At 33.0% G+C, this 14,056-nt stretch overlaps 1 protein-coding gene across 1 annotated transcript in view; it reads right to left on the reverse strand.

The window, feature by feature from the left end:
* Positions 1 to 8,055, reverse strand: part of LOC115453312 (sodium-coupled monocarboxylate transporter 1) — a 30,600-nt gene extending 22,545 nt beyond the window's left edge. The window contains exon 1 of the mRNA XM_030182002.2: positions 7,898 to 8,055. The gene's annotated coding sequence lies outside the window, so the exon portion shown is untranslated. The remainder of the gene's footprint in view (positions 1 to 7,897) is intronic.
* Positions 8,056 to 14,056: the final 6,001 nt, after the last annotated feature.

The following is a 14,056-nucleotide window of genomic DNA, read 5'->3' on the forward strand; positions in this document are numbered from 1 at the left end:
AAAATAATATTTTCAAAATTAACAATATTACTTACAATAAAAGATCTGGACTAATTGCAATAACAGGCTAACACCATGTAATAAATACACCGACTGATAAAATAAAGTGCTTCCTCAATTAAATTTTTTAATTTTGGCTCCACCGTTATTATGCGATAATATTTTTAACAACAAATTTATTATTTAACAACACAAGAAATGAAAATAAAAAGAAACAGTAAATTATATTATGTTAGAGATTTATTATGCTTAAAATTAAACGCAATATGGATTTGAACACTCATAACTTCAATCAAGTCACTATTATAACAATGAGATGCCCATCGCGAATCAACGTCAAGTGCTTATTAATCTACGATTATTTACTTACGTAATATGTTGATCGAAACAATATTACTACGGAGTTCTTTGGATTAATTATAACAGGAAAAATAATATTGAAATATAAATAGATACATATGGATTAAATTTTGAACACCCACAAAAATTGGTCTTTTTTGAAGATGGTTCAATTCGAGAGCACCAGTGGGCGAAATATTTACAGACGACCTATTATGTATTAAGATTTCTGGTTTTAAGAACATCAAATAATAGAACACAATCTCTGTCCAGTCGGTCCCTAATTATTGAGGATTGTGACTCTGAATTATTTTCAAAGTGATATCTCTCCATCGGCTTCGGTCTTCTACCTGATGAAATGCTGTATTAATGGAAACCTGGTCTATCCATCTTTTGGGGTTTCGTCCTCATCATTATCATCATTAGCCTATATCTTTGGCCACTGCTGGACATTGGCCTCCTCCTCAATACAATAGGTTATGATAATTATATCATGTGATATGATGCGTTTCTCGGTTAAAATAAAAAATAAGTCGGCTCCCTGAACCATTCTTAAAAATACAAATGAATAATGCATATAAAGTATAAGTGGTCTTTAACATGTAACTATGGAGTCGACTTAATATGACAATAAACCATCGTCGTATGCAGACTACAGTAATTATTGTATGTAGATAAAGCAGATTTTGTTTTAGTTGCAAATACGTGACAACAATTGTATCAAAAATAGTTTACTATAAGCAATCTTGGGAGGATATCCGACTTATTTTCCTATAAGTGAATATATCTCATGCTGCAGCCAACACGCCTTTCTCCAATCATTATCACATATTGCGAACAAAAAAATGTTATGTCAGGGGGTACTATTCTATCTATAGGGGCTTATCCGCCTTTTTGCAATTACGTCCGTTCTATTCGAAGGACAGCTTCTATAGCCGTGTAGATAAGAGAGTAAAGGAATCCTCTATTTGCCTAAACGACCATCAAAGCTGTCCTTCGATTAGAAAACCTGTAATTACAAAAAGACGGATATGCCCCCGTCGACGGAATAAGCCTCTCTAACCTTATAGGAATGACATAGCAACAGACTTATTGCTAGATTGTCATTTCCATACATATTTTTGTTTTTTATTAGCATTAACAATTGTAGAAGACGTCTGTGGCCCCTGGTTTCAAACAGGCATAATTGTGTCGACAAGCAAGGGGTAAACATCCCTTTTCAGTTCTAGACCCTACTGCACTTACAATCAGCGAAGTGGAGTCACTTTAGCTTGCTATAAAAAAAAGTTGGTGCTAGCCGGTTTACTAATGTTATGTGTTATTAAGATGGTTGCGTTAGCTGACAGCATATGTGAAATGCCCTGTACTTTCCAATAGATAAAATTTAGTCACAGCTGTGTCAGAATAAAAAACGTACATTTCCCTATTTTCCTGTACTTGACTCATTTAAATATGGAGATGATGCGGCATAGTGTTTCCCGGATGGTGAAGAAACAATCAGGGTTACTTCCTACCACTGCCTGACGTCAATATCTGATTCATTCCCAGGGGCCTCGGTGGCTTAGTTGTACGTTAGGATTATTGGTTTAAGGTCCCGGGCTCGAAGCCCAGTTCGGAGAATTTGATATTTTGATTTTATGCTCAGTATCAGCCCGGAATCTAAAATCGGTGCCCGATATGGCGATAGTCTCGCCTTCAGTCACATCTGGAACAAAATATATATGGTCTACTAATTGCGCGTCTGCCTATCCCTTTGAAGATAAAGACCTGGTGTGTTTCATTCTGGAGCAAATCAAATAACCTTACACTGGCAGTTTTGTTATCAAGTTCGGAGTTTCCAGTCCACAGCCCATACACGCTGCAACTAGACTTTAGAGCCATCTATTTTTAATCATATTACGCAAAGGTATATGATACCGATATTCTTATATTTCCTTAAAACTGGAATAAAATAACCACAAGATCATTTACTTTTATCTTTTTTATAACACGAAAATGACTCATATACCAGTAATTGTAGTCTTAATATTCGATGACGTCATTTTAAACATAAAGTAGTTTGTACGTAATGAAAATCTACGAATCAGTCATATTCAGTTTTTTTAAGTAATTACAATGGACAAAAAAAATATTCGTTTTTTTTGCTCGCTTCGTTCTATTTTCAAACTTCGGATCGTAAATATAATAAATTGTTTTGAAAGAATTAAATGAAAATTATTCGCTGATTCCAATTTGTTAAACAATCCTTGTGTTCCGGGTCCATTGAGAGGTCAGTAACCTCTGAAATTCAAAGCATTCATTGTTTGTAAACATTGCTTTCACAACTATATTTATACCTGTATACTTATTTACATTATTACTCGATATTTGCGGATTTTCCTTGAATTAGGTTATTCACGTGAAAATACAAGTGCAAAAACAATATATTATTAATACTAAAATACATAACAAGAAAGTAGTACTTGATTTTCAAGTGAGACCTCTAAATGTTCAATAAGAAACTTATCGATATTTATTTTATACTTTAATGATATAACGATATTTGTTTTAATGCTGACAAGTGGCAACAGAATTCTTCACTCGGTTAATCTTATGATCAAGTGCTATTCTATCGATATTATATAATTAAAATTCAAGATTATTAAGTTCAACAATTAAACATAACTATGGCATATGTATACACTTATACATCTCGTTTTGATCTCTGAAGGGGTACCCAGAAGTGCTACCACGACACCCACTTTTCACCATATGTGTTCCGCCCCATGATGTGATGGGAGCGAGCCTATCTTAAAAATGTAATTTTACATAATTAATAGAATCTTAAATGCTACAGTACATTAGCATTTCAATAAACTGTAATGTAACAGTTTCAAGCAAAATTATACTTTCTTTGCTACAGCAACTGGTATGAAATAACTCTGCGTCTGACGATAAGAATTCCTATCCTTGAAATAAATGATGAAGTCACTCACGTACCCAATCTATACAACACAAACTGATCCATATTCAATAAATCACATCTGTCTCTATATTTAATCAATATGTATCAAAGCTAGATTTGTAGTTAAGAAACATTTCCTCGACGGGGCTCAAAAATTCAGACAAGATACCAATTAAATTTCAAATCCTTTAGTTAACAGTATCAAGTAATCGATACACAGATATTCGAGGATCGATACGGGTAGCCCCGAGTTTTGATGGCACGTTGCCAGGTGTGCGAAGAATACAATCTGTCTATATTTGGTTCATATGTCATGAAGGCAAGTCAAAGTACGGAATTGCAGTGCAAAGAAATGGTGTTTGCGGAAATAAAGGTTGCGAAAGCAGAGCGGAAAGTTGTCAAATGTGATGTTTCTTTTAAGTCAGAGCTCTAACAATTATTCCTAAAGCAAAGTCTTAGCATGGAATTTCAGCTCAATAAGATCGTGTTTACGGACATAAAGGTTGCAAAAGAAAGCAGCCCGAAAACTTGTGATATAAGCTGTTTTCTGAGGGCCAGAATTAACAACGAAGATTATGTCTAATGTTTCCCGAATGACAGTCCCAGTACAGAATTGCAGCTCAAAGAAATTGTGTTTGCGGAAATAAAGGTTGCGAAAAAAAGCAGTCCGAAAACTTGTGGAATAAGTGTTTTCTGGTAGCCAGATTTAACAAGGAAGATGTCTAATGGTTCCATAGTGTAAAGTCCCAATACAGAATTGCAGCTCAAAGAAATCGCGTTTGCCGAAACAAAGGTTACGAAACGAAGTATGCCAAAAACTTGTGAAATTAGCTGTTTTCTGGTTGCTAGAGCTAAGAATGGTTATCCATCTAATGATAACCATTGTTAGCTCTAGCAAGGACCCTTTATTTTTCGTTCGAATTTTTTATAAATATAAAGTAACGTAATGCCAATTATACAATCCCTTTTTCGTATCAGTTTGCAAATTAACAATTAACAATGCTAAAGTATTTATTTGACAGTGTCTTTGTGGTTATATCTTAATTTATATGCGACAAGAGGCTGGATCTGATGGTAAATAATGCCCAGATGCGTTGCGAGAAATAGGTCTTCAATGTTTGATATTAGCATAGTATTGACATACATTCCGACTATTGTTTACAGGTGCGTTCATTCGCATTGTTTACGATTTTGTTTTTGTTAGTATTAGTAGAAGTGATACTATAGGTGACGTATTTGGTAGGTTGAGATGTCAATGTTGTCAATCGTGAAAGAGGTTAAAAGTACCTCATAGAACAATCTAACCAAGATAAACAAAAGCCAGTTGTTTTGGTAAATCTTTTCTTTTATGGAATTCCGTCTTTATCTTTTTATAAACTATTAATTGAACATGGTTAAAACAGCAATGTTTAAAAACACATTTCGACATTTTATAGAACAATACGCAATTAAAAACATAATTTATTAATAAACTTGAAATTTAAAAACTAAAAGTCAATAATTTATTAATAGATCTATTTTATTCACCTACAAAGGAGTTCTTCTTAGTTAAATTCACTAGACTTATTTTCACATTTACAAAGGAAATCCCTTCCTAATTACATTCACGATGCTCTCCGGTCATTATAGCGATTGCATTAATGAGTTCTGTATATACAACATTGTAGTTTGAAATAGGTATCTGGTTTTTGCACGTGGCTTCGGTTGCATCTTGCCTTTCCTAAGATAATTATTTACCTATAGTCAAGAGGCCTAATTCTTCTACGGAGGCAAGTCCGTCCTTATGCCTTCACTGACACTCTATTGGAGGGAGAGCTTTTGCAGTCATATAGGTAAATAGAAGATTTTTCAGTGTTTTACTTATATTAGTATCAAAACTGTCCTGCGATTGAAACGCCCGGAATTGCTGAAAGACGAATATGCCTCCGAAGACGGAATTAAGGCCATGACCATATATTGTAATACAAGACATAATTTAACTTTGTGACAGATTTCTTTTAAATCTCTCCAGCAGTTCCTGGTTTACTTCTAACAAACATCGAAACATACAAATCCTAATAAACCTTATTAGTAAGCTTTTTAAGGATTATAATGTAAATGTGTAGAAGACGTCTACGTTGTGTTTGCCGTGTAGAGTATTTTATATTCATTTTATCACGAAATTTAATCTTAAATGTAGTCGTGATTCAGATTGTTCTATAATAATGCGGTATTTTTGTTGTTTTTGAAATTATTACAACTATAATCTCGTCTTTGTATGGCATAGTGTGAGTGCTGGGCACGAAGTGGGAATAAACGATTATTAATAATTATTTAGTTAGTCAGTAATAGAGGAGGCCCGTGCCCAGCAGTGGGACAGTATATAATACAGGGCTGATATTATTATATTTATTATAGTTACGGGGCAACGAATTATGAATATCAACAGAGTGATTTGGAGATTTTGATTGCAGAAAATATAGTAGAGACAGTAACTAGGCCAGTGTGGATAAGGTTTAAACCCTTTATGTAGTAGACGAGGGCCAACCTCGAACGAGCGACGAGACAACTTATTATGTAATTTAACAATATTTGTCTGATTTATCAGAAATCCTTTCTTTAGGTTATTATAATTTTATTCATGATAAAAAAAAATATGAGTTTTTGCGTGTATTTATTTAAAATATGCAGATGAATTTTAGACATGTAACGTAAAAGCGCGTTTTAATTTTTTTTTTCGAATGATTTCTTATGTTTACGCGAAGGTTAGACATTAAAATTAAACCATTTTTCGGATTTTATCGCTGTTTTAATGTTTTAGTTTTCTCCCCACGCTTCGAAGACTTTGCAGAATTCGTGGCCGGGGGAACACGTAGAAACGGCGGAAAAAACGAATACATTATTAAAACCGCGATAAAATAAAAAAAGTAGTTTAATTTTAAAATATTTATTTTGTTAAATTTGTTCGATCACAAAAAAAAATTTTTTTTGATCTATAGTTATAATAATGATATAATATATAATAATAATTAAAGTGTATATATAATGTGTAGGTACAGGCCAAAAACGGGGCAGAACCTAACAAAAATAATTATATCATCCATCACGAGATTTTATAGGAAACCATCCGGGGGGTCATATCATTAACAGTATTCATAATAATATGTAATTATTTTAATATTGTTCGTACATCGAGATTGGGTTTTCACAGACTTCGTAACGTCACGCATTAATGACGTGTCTTTATGCGTATTTTTGTGCAGAACAACGTAAATTATTTATTTATCTTTTTGTTAGAGTTAATTTAATATTACGATAATTACAATTCGTAATAGGTTAAAATGTATAAGTTTTAAAATTTCACTAGATAAATCAAACGAGATAAATTACGAACCTAATTCCAATACAATAATTCGTAATAGTTTAAAATGTACTAGATAAATAAAACTCTTGGTAAATTATAAACCCAATTCTAATAATAATACTACAGGTTAGTTTGGTTGCATAAAGCACTGAATGCGAGGTGATCTTACATGTAATCTATTCATCTAAGATATATCCTGTCGTTTATACTCAGTCCTCTAAAATTTTTATATCAAGATATTGTGAAGACATGATAAATTAAATGGTATAGAAAAGTAAAGAAAGGTCATAAGTAATGCAAAACTCATGGAACTCTACTTTCTAAGGAAATGTTTACACAAAATTCGCAACCTGGAAATAAAACCTAAAAGCTTTAGATTCGCAGTAAGTATATTATATGATATACCTCGATCAATATTATTAGGTAGTTACTAATGTGATAGATAAAGCTTACATACAAAATTCGTACTTATTACAAAACAAAGTATCCACCGCACGGTCCGGTTATTTAAACGCGATATACTCAAAAACTACTAAACCGATTTTCATGAAATTAGGTTTGGAGATAGCTTCAGACTCTGGAAGAATATACGCTACTTTTTATCCCAGAAAAAATTGTATATTTTTATCCCGAAAACCCCTTTCACGCGGTCCAATCCGCTAACAAAAGCTAGTATAATTATAAAAAAAGCTTTAAAGATCCAATTAAAGACGTAACTAGATAGTAGTGATGACAATGCTGGTACAAATAAACGTGCAATCCAGTTAGCTATGTCGTTAAATATTTGTAGTTGAGAGTTATGAATCACTGCAAGATTTCATTAATGTAAAAAAACGCGTGCGGCAAAACAAAACGAAATAGCGTATTCAAATTTCAACCTCCAGTTTTTGTATAATATTTTATTCTACGCAAATATTCCCACCATTATTTGAGTAATAATTATAAGTACATAATTAACATCTAAATCATATTAATGAAGCAGCTCGTAATCTATTTTATTTCTGAACGTTTTGTATTTTTTGGAAGACTTTATTATTTTAATTATTATCAAATCTAATTTTATACAAAATATTATAAGCCCTACTGTTTTTATATTCTACTAGTCGACTATTATTTATTTTCTATAGTAAATTTATTATTCATTCACTGGAAAATAATGTTTTATATCCCTTCTCTTCTTTGACAAAACTAATAAATTATAAAATAAACCCTAAAATTTTTGTGACACGAAATTCAGTGAAATTGATTTTAACACATAAACAAATACTTACAAACACCTTCCGCGTAAAGCACTAAAAATAATATCGATTTGGCTTCTCTCCACAAATGGTTATTACGCGAACGTGCGCTCTGCGGCACAGTCACCGGCACACTGAATGTTACCGTCGGCTACCACATCTGCTCTTATATGCACTTATATTTGCTTTGTAAACAAACTTACAGTGTGCGACCACGTGTTTTTGTTTTGATGGACTTTCATTCAATGCAATTCGAAAAAGGCACTTAATAATTTTAAGTTAAGATATATTTTCTAAAGTATAATTATTCTATTTTTAATTAGACAACAGAGGCAGTATAATACGGAGATGGAATTAAATTGCATTGACATGAAAAAATGTATTTGTCTAAATATGCCGTAATATATACGCATACACAGATGTTCCTTGTTTTTTGGTGAGATTTTTTATAACAAAGTCGTAGCTGAGAATGGAAAACTACATCAACTCATAAATTAATAATAACAAGTTGAACATGCGTGTCAAGTATTCATATATGGTACTTCCATCTCTATTGATTTATATAAAAACTTAACCTTGTTGAATAATAATAAAAAAGATAATCAAAACTATCTTATATACCCGAGCCATGAGTTCGAAATTCGAATTATCAATTTATTAACGATAGTTATTTATCTAAACGCCACCAATCAATTAACTATTAACTAAATTACCTATAAATAAACAATTACATATCACACAAACGACAACGGCATTTAATATAAAAATTAATAATTTAATTAAAAAAATGGATCAATTAGAGAAATGGATTGTTCTGGATTATTATTTATAATGATTAAAATTTTAACATCACCTGATAATTTAGTTTAGTTAATGAACTCACTTATAACACTGACCAAGTTATAATACGTCTCACCGTGTATACTTGTATAGATATATAGATATAAGTAGTATAACCAGTTCTATTACTGCAGTCATCTTATTTTACTTATTACTTTATCTTACTTCTTTCCTCTTAGTAAGTTTGTCCCATTTTACTAATATTATTAAGACGAAAGTTTGTTTGTTGAAAGATGTTTTGTTTGTTTGTTAAATAATGTTTAGATGTTTGTTAGAAGTAAAGTCAGACACAATTACGGGGATTTTCATAAAAATTAGCACCCACATATACCCTGTCCTGGATTAACACATAGTCTACTTTTTATCCCGGGAACTTTGCTCCCGTAGGAGGTAAGTTAAACTTTTAAGATTATTTTTGAAGTAGATGGCGCTGGCGTTGTACTGATAGAGCAATATATCGCAACAATGATTGAAACTCTTTAGTAGCGGGAAAGAATTTTCACGCGATCGCAGATGCGAGCAACACCAGTAATAAAAAAATGTATAACAGTTGTACATAGACACAAGAAAATATTTAACGTAGAGTTTGACATTGTTGAGTAAAAATCCAACCATACACTACAGCTAGCTTATATGTTAATCATACTCATTTGAATAATTGCAAGCCTTGTAATCATTTTATTAAACTACCTACACTAATTTTACTAAAAGCCCATAGATATCTTAAAAGGTACTCGTAATGTATTTGGAATAAAACCCGTGATACAATTTCCTGGTACGAGGCAATTTGTATCTTGTACACCTTGACCCTATGTATCATTCATTGTTGAGATAGAAATACATTAATTATTTAGATTTTTGACGTTTATAATCATCATTGCTATTCAATAATATCAGGTTCATTAGAGTTTAAAACGTCTTACAGTTTTTCATAATTTCTACGCATAGTTCTAATCAAACAAACATACGATCCTAAAGTAACATTTTTGTATTGACTTAAAATTAATAATGTGTTCCTATCCATTTCTCAAGTGAGTATTAGTAAAAGTGAGGAAGTTAAAGCGAACGATCTGTCAATAGTTTTGTTTTAGTAAATGGATGGATACTTACAGAAGAAACGGGTAGTGACGTTATTTATTTTGCCACTTTCTACAGATTGGCCAAATTTTATAAGGACATTGCTCATGATGTACTATAACATTGTGAAAAAAAACGTGCTTATATTTGTATAATTTTGAAAGCTCGTGTTGCTTAGGCCGCTTCTTGAACCGTTTTTTCGTTCCGAAGTGATGGTAGATTTATAACAATCTAAAAATTTTAAATTTGAGTCCCTGTTCTATACCTTAACTATTTAGCATTTCCATGGTATCTAACTTTGTCGTGAAAAAAAATACTAGAATTGTCACCTTCATGTATTTTGTATATCTATGGATACTATGATAGCAGTGTCGCGGAAATCCATCCAGCATTGTCACCCTAACAACGCTTCAATAAGACATCATTGTTTCAATGGAACTCATGTGATAGGAATTAAACCTTCGCTAGAGGGTAAGAAATTTACTGACGTTATGTAATATTGTTATATTTATACATAAATATAAACACGCTGATAATAGCAGTGTGAGTCACGCTCTGATTAACCAGTTTCTGAGTAGATGAATATTTGCTACTGTCAGTACATACATATTATTTCCTGTAGGTATTTCTTACGCATGCTCTTCTTTTAGTTTTTAAATCGTTCATGCGTGACACGCTGTCGCATCCCGTGAAGTGTGCGTCATTAAACTGATCTTTCCCATTTCTTTTCCTTAAAATTCGGCTTACAGTTAGTAACAAAAATTTTCACTAGAAAAAATGTAGTTACGATCCTCGGCTAATATGAATTACTAGGTTATGCTTGAGTCGACTGCGTGAAATTTTTTGCGGGATAAATGTTTTCCTGGATTAAAAAGTAGCCTAAAGCACTCGGAGTAATATTGCTTTTATTAGTGAAACAAAATTAAAATTAATTTAGTAGTTCTTGAGATTAGGGAGTTCAAACAAACAAATTTCAGAAAATGTCACATTTTACCACATGGACTTTTGGAAGATTCGGACAATTAGAGCACATGTTCTGCATTTTATTGAGTGTATTCGACATATCAAACACAAAATAAATTCCGAACGTTTGATTTCAAATGAGTCCTTAAGCTTGAATTTCGATCTTTTAGAAGATTCCAGCAATTAGAGCATTTTCTGCATCTTATGGTTTGTTAGGCATATTAGACGCGAAATAAATTCCGGACGCTTAATTTCAAATTACTTCTTAACATCGTGTTTTTCATCTCTATTGATTATTGCCTACAAATTTTATAATCTCGTGACATGTATCTTAATTACCATTCAGGAAGTCGTGTGCCGGCTGCAATCATCTACACCAATATATAGGTAATACAGATATTTTCCCTTTAAATAACACTACTTATATTTGTAAATCGTAAAGCGTGCTTCAGGTATAATTATCTATAAAATATTTGTGCTGTTTTGAGGTTATTATATACTTATGTTATAACATGTAGATCATTTGGAAGTTTGATCATATTTGGAAGTTTGTCTCTGAAACTTTTAGGTCTCATACTATTTTTCTCAATAATAATGACATCACACCATATTCTCCTACTACATCCTACTAATTTTATAAATACGAAAGTTTATTCCTCTTTCACGAAAAATCTACTGAACGTATTTGGATTAAACTTTACAGTAATCATGGTTATACATCAGAATAACACATAGGCTACAATTTATAATGATTTTGTGTAATTTGGTCATAACATAACGATGCATATCAAGTAAGTCGGAAAATAAATTATCCCGGATAACTCCTTTACGCGGGCGAAGTCGCGAAACTAGTTATTTCTAAGTGCTAAAGGATATTTTTAAGATGCTCCCGCAAGCAAACGGCCTTCAGTATTCGTTCCATATATTTACGGCGCGGCGCACGAATTACTGCGGGAAATATGCAGAATTATGAATCATTACTATAATCAAATCTATTAATCTAGACTAAATCTAAAAATACGATTACTGAATCGTTTTGCTGGAATGAGCGCCTTAGCCAAAAAATAGAGAGGCGGATAGAGCTGCAAGACTCCGAGAAACACCGCTCAGATTATATGTACATCTTCCACCTTTAGTTTTTTTTCTCATAAGTTAAGACCGTAAACAGCAACGAATTACCTTCAGGAGGCCCGTTACTGATTTTTTGGGTTATAAATTACCAAGCTTAAATAATAATAATAATATATCAGCCCTGTAGGATATACTTGCCCACTGTTGAGCACGGGCCTCCTCTACTACGGAGAGGGATTAAGGCCTTAGTCCACCACGCTGGCCTAATGCGGATTGGTAGACTTCACATACCCTCGAAATTCCTATAGAGAACTTCTCAGGTATGCAGGTTTCCTCACGATGTTTTCCTTCACCGTTAATGCAAACGATAATTCACAAAGAATACACACATAATTTTTGAGAAAAATCAGAGGTGTGTGCCCTTGGGATTTGAACCTGCGGACATTCGTCTCGGCAGACCGTTCCACAACCAACTAGGCAATCGCCGCTTTTAAGCTTAAATAGTAAATACAATATATAATATAGAGAAAGTGGTGTAACAGATAACCGATTTGATTCCGGCAGAGACAAATTATGATTGTATCATTTACTAGAGACAAATAGAAATATTATGTCCATCCTTTCAAAAATAAAAACGTAACTACATTTCAGTAGCGAAGGGTCCATATAACTCGATTCCTACCGGCTTCCCTTTTGTAATATATATGAAATCTAATTATCATTGAACGATTTGCAGACCGCATTTATGCATATTAGTAGTACTTATATAATGGGTTCCCTTTCAGAAAATTTCACTCTTTGCCACTGCTGCATTTTATATAACAGTTAAAGAATTTCCTAATTTAACTTTCACCGCCGTAGAGCCTACGTAGCCCCTACGCAACGTAGCACTAGCTACGCACACCACGTGCATCGCGTCTGAGACGTTAATCACGTAATTTGTGGTAAATATTTGCACTAAAATCTAGACGGTACAACGTCACTTTTTGTGTTTATTTCTTTCTATTCTACTAACAATTTTACACGGATCCATTTGTTAATTTACATTATTGCTTTAATTTATATTAAGTATTAATAATTAAATGGTTCTCAGTCCGCTATAGTTTAAAGAATGAATAAAGATTACAACATTTTTTTATAGGTGCAGGTAAAGACCGCATCGCACTTGATGGTAAGGAGAGTGGGGTCCAATAGAATGTCAAATGACCATATGATTATCCCTCGACAGTCGACACTATTATGCTGATCTCTTGGAGCAGTTTACACAGTAGTGGCGTAGGGTGAAATGTTTTCAAAAGGTAAGCCGAGGCAAAAATACATTGCCTTAGTAAACATATCGTGACCAATTTAGCAGAAAACAAAAACTATAACAAACGTTAATAAACCTTAAAGGGAAAGCCGATAGGAATCAGGTTGTATAGACGCTTCGCCACTGTTACACAGACTGTCTCCGGAACACGACACACTTACGTGAGCCACTATGGCAGGTTTTATAATTTTGTGTAGAGTGATCGCTATCCAGGCAGATATAAAATATATCCTACCACTTGTTTACCATTAGACTATAATCAAAAAAGAAACAAACATCTAACTAATCTTTTTTACACATAGCCGAACTAAATTCTTAATTTAAATTACATATGAAATTTCTTTAATGCAAATATTATGCTCTAATGATGTCATCATTTTGCGGCAATTCGAGATTCCTATTATTAAGTTATACTCAAAAATATTCCACTCTAATATAAGCCTGCTTTGGGCTCCAATCTGGCGGTATAACAGACTGTAAGTCACGGGTTACCTTTATTTTATACACACGAAGAAGAAGCATCAGCCTTCTTCCTTTTTCGAGTGCAGGCCGGGGAACACTCCTGCTTTTCGCTATATATGTTTGGTGTAATATGATAGGGGACAACCCCTGATAATATTAACCCCACATAATATCAGGCTGTGTGCTAGTATTGGACAGGAAACAATATAAGTTACGAAGCCAAGACCGAAAACTGCATGTGAGCCGTGTACGCAACTACGTCACCAAGGCAGTGGCCTTAATTTTTGCTTGCGGAAAAATACCTAATTCTTTTTACTCGACGGAATAACCGTACACGAGTATTAACATACATAGTTTACGCTAATTAATAAGATTCCGATAAGAAGACTACAAACTTTTAAGGCATTATGTCGACCAAATATTCCAAAATGATGTTTAGAATATTATAAATGGTTAAGGGATTCGAGAGG

This window comes from Manduca sexta, chromosome 18 (genome assembly GCF_014839805.1).
Source record: "Manduca sexta isolate Smith_Timp_Sample1 chromosome 18, JHU_Msex_v1.0, whole genome shotgun sequence".
Taxonomy (NCBI): domain Eukaryota; kingdom Metazoa; phylum Arthropoda; class Insecta; order Lepidoptera; family Sphingidae; genus Manduca; species Manduca sexta.